The sequence below is a fragment of the Arachis ipaensis genome, chromosome B06 (genome assembly GCF_000816755.2).
Source record: "Arachis ipaensis cultivar K30076 chromosome B06, Araip1.1, whole genome shotgun sequence".
Classification (NCBI taxonomy): domain Eukaryota; kingdom Viridiplantae; phylum Streptophyta; class Magnoliopsida; order Fabales; family Fabaceae; genus Arachis; species Arachis ipaensis.
In genome coordinates this window covers 2740056-2743971 of record NC_029790.2, presented here as the reverse complement: position 1 = coordinate 2743971, position 3916 = coordinate 2740056, and positions in this window count along the sequence as shown.

The window sequence follows — 3916 nt, the reverse complement described above, 5'->3', positions numbered from 1 at the left end:
AAAGTTGGTGGAGATTCTTGGACGAGTTCAAGCACAAGCCACCCTGACAAGGAGCTCATCCAATGTCCAACTTAAGGACAATAACTAAAAGTGCTAGGTGGGAGACAACCCACCATGGTATGATCGTCCCTTTTCACCCTTAGTTTTAGTTTGTTTCAAGCTTATTCGTAGAAATTTAGAAATCACGACTCATACATCATCACCTGCATTGCATATTGCATTTTGCATTTAAAAAAAAAGAGCCAACCACGCGTGGGTGTCAAAACCAAATCGACGCTTCCATCCAACGAACAGAAAGTTGTGATGGAATCGTGCGGCTGGTGTGCTAGAAGCACAATTCGAGCCACGCGTACGCGTCCCTTCCATCATTAGCATGCCACGCGTGTGCGTCCCTGATGCGTACACGTCATTTCCATTTTTAGCACACCATGCGTGGGCGTGATCGACGCGCACGCGTGGAACACAAAATTTTGTCCCCTTCAAGGCAGACAGAGAGTTATGCGAAAATGACGCTGGAACTATGCGTTTAGCACAATTTCAGTCGAGGCGTACGCATGCTTCACGCGTACGCGTCACCTTCGTTTCACCCCCTCACGCATTCGCGTCTATAACGCGTACGCGTTGACCTACTTTTGCCCCATTCACGCGTACGGGTGAGCCATGCGTACACGTGGACTGGATTTCATTAACCTCGCGAGAACCCCCCTCCTCGCGTCACTCACCCACTCTCTTCTCCCTCAACGCCTTTCTCTCTTCCCTCCACCCCCCAATTCAAACTTCTGCCACCATCAACCACCACCATCCGCCGCCGCCCCCCCAACTGCCGGAACCGCCGCCACCGAACCACCCCTTCCCCTCCTTCTTCCTTCTTTTCCCTCTCCCCCTTTCTCCCTTCCGATTTCCTCCCGTCGGCCATAACCACCGCCGACCACCACTGCCCTCCCCCCATTCCCTTCTTCTCCCTCTTCTTCCCACCTCTTCCCGCCAACCCGGAGTGCCACCACCGCCTCTGCACCGCACTGCCACCGCCGCCTCTGTGCCGCCGTGCCGCCACCGTTGTTGGTAGCATCTCTTCCCCCTTTTCGCTTCCAATTCTATCTCTGCTTTCACCAGGTTTCTGGTGGACGAAATTGTGTTCCATGTTCTTTGTACTTGTGTGAGATTAACAATATATAATTGTATTGAATCCTCATTGTGGCTCTATGTGTGGACACAACTCCGTTCAACTAACCAGCAAGTGTACTGAGTCGTCCAAGTAATAAACCTTACGTGAGTAAGGGTCGAATCCACAGAGATTGTTGGTATGAAGCAAGCTATGGTCACCTTGTAAATCTCAGTCAGGCGGATTTAAACATGATACTTGATTAGATTAAAATAAACAATAAAAGGGATAGAGATACTTATGTAAATCATAGGTAGGAATTTCAGATAAGCGAATGGAGATGCTTTTCTTTCCTCTGAACCTCTGCTTTCCTGCTATCTTCATCCAATCAGTCTTACTCCTTTCTATGGCTGGCTTTATGTGATACATCAACAACTTCAAAAGACATATGCACTGTTCAAGCATACATTCAGAAAACAAGAAGCATTGTCACCACATCAATATAATTAAACTAAGTTCAAGGATAAATTCGAAACTCATGTACTTCTTGTTCTTTTGAATTAAAACATTTTTTATTTAAGAGAAGTGATGGATTCATAGGACATTCATAACTTTAAGACAAAGTTACTAACTACTAATGATCATGTAATGAAGACACAAACACAGATAAGCACATAGAAAACGAAAAAACAGAGAAAGTAAGAACAAGGAATGAGTCCACCTTGGTGATGTCCTTGAGCTCTTCTATGTCTGTTCCTTGTCTTTGCTGCTCCTCCATCATTGCTTTTAGATCTTCTCTGATTTCATGAAGGATGATGGAGTGCTCTTGATGTTCCACCCTTAGTTGCTTCCAATAATTGTGTGGAAGAAAATGTATCCCCTGAGGTATCTCAGGGATCTCTTGAATTGCAGTTAAATGTTCTACCACTGAGCTATAGACCCTTGATGGAAGCTTTTGTCTTCCCTTTCCTTCTTTCTAGAGGCTTCTCTGGCCTTAGGTGCCATCAATGGTTATGGAAAAAACAAAAAAGCTATGCTTTTACCACACCAAACTTAGAATGTTGCTCGCCCTCGAGCAAAAGAAGAAAGAATAGAAGAATAAGAAGAAGATATGGAGGAGATGGAGGGAGATGTGTATTCGGCCATATGGGTGGGATTGGGTGGGAAAGAGATGTTGAATTTTGAAGGAAAGTGGGTGTTTGGAAGTGAGTGGTAAAGGGTTAATAGGGAAGAGTGTTTATTGGGAATAGAGGATGATTGAGAAGAGAAAAGAGAGTGAGTGGAGGTAGGTGGGGATTCTGTGGGGTCCACAGATCCTGAGGTGATCCTGTGAGGTCCACAGATCTGGAGGTGTCAAGGCATTTACATCCCTGCACCAAGTTGGGCATGCAAAATGCCCTTGCACACAACTCTGGGCGTTCAGCGCCAGGTTGGTGCCCATTTTGGGCGTTCAACGCCCATTTGCTGCCATTTCTGGCGTTGAACGCCAGAACCATGCTTGTTCTGGGTGTTCAGCGCCAGGATGCTCCCATTCTGGGCGTTCAGCGCCAGAACCATGCTCTGTTCTGGCGTTTGAACGCCAGGCAGATGCTCCTCCAGGGTGTGATTTTTCTTCTGCTGTTTTTTTTTATTCCGTTTTCAATTTTTATATTCATTTTGTGACTCCACATGATCATGAACCTACAAAGGCATATAACTAAGAAAAATATAGTTAGATAAATAAAAGGCATTCAGCTTCATGATTGCACCAAGAAACTTGGCAGTTTGCTCTTCCGTAACATCCTCATTCTCTTCAGAAGAGGAATATTCATCAGAGCTCATGAAGGGCATAAGGGGGTTCAATGGAATCTCTATGGTCTCTAGATGAGCCTCAGAGTCCTTTGGTTCCTCAGAGGGAAGCTCCTTATTGGTCACTGGACGTCCCAGGAGGTCTTCCTCCTTGGGATTCACGTCCTCTCCTCTCCTCATAGGATTTTTAAAATCTCAATTAATGACTTGATTCATAAGAAATCACAAGATATGATTCTAGAACTTAAAGTTTGAATCTTTCTTAACAAGCAAGTAACAAACTTCAAATTTTTGAATCAAAACATTAATTGATTAGTTATTTTCGAAAATTTTATATAAAAATAAGAAAAAGATTTTTGGAATTTTCGAAAATAACTAAGAAAATTGAAAAAGATTTGATTTTTGAAAAAGATTTTGAAAAAGATAAGATTTTCAAATTGAAAATTTGATTTGACTCATTGGCAACAACTTGATTTTTAAAAAATTTTTGAAAAAGTCAACTCAAATTTTCGAATTTGATGAGAGAAAAAAGGGAAAGATATTTTTTTTTTGATTTTTGAATTTTTATGATGCAAGAGAAAAACATGAAAATTATGCAATGCATGAAATTTTTAGATCAAAACAATGAATGCATGCAAGAATGATATGAATGTCAAGATGAACACCAAGAACACCATGAATGTCAAGATGAACATCATAGACACAATTTTTTTAAAAATTTTTAATGCAAAGAAAACATGCAAGACACCAAACTCAGAATTCTTTAATGCTTACGCACTAAGAATTCAAGAATGCATATGATAAACATGAAAAGACACAAAACAAAAAATCATCAAGATCAAACAAGAAGACTTACCAAGAACAACTTGAAGATCATGAAGAACACTATGAATGCATGATATTTTCGAAAAAAAAATGCAAGATGCATATGCAAGTGACACCAAACTTATGATATGACTCAAGACTCAAACAAGAAACACAAAATATTTTTGATTGATTTTTTTTGAATTTTTATTTTATATTTTT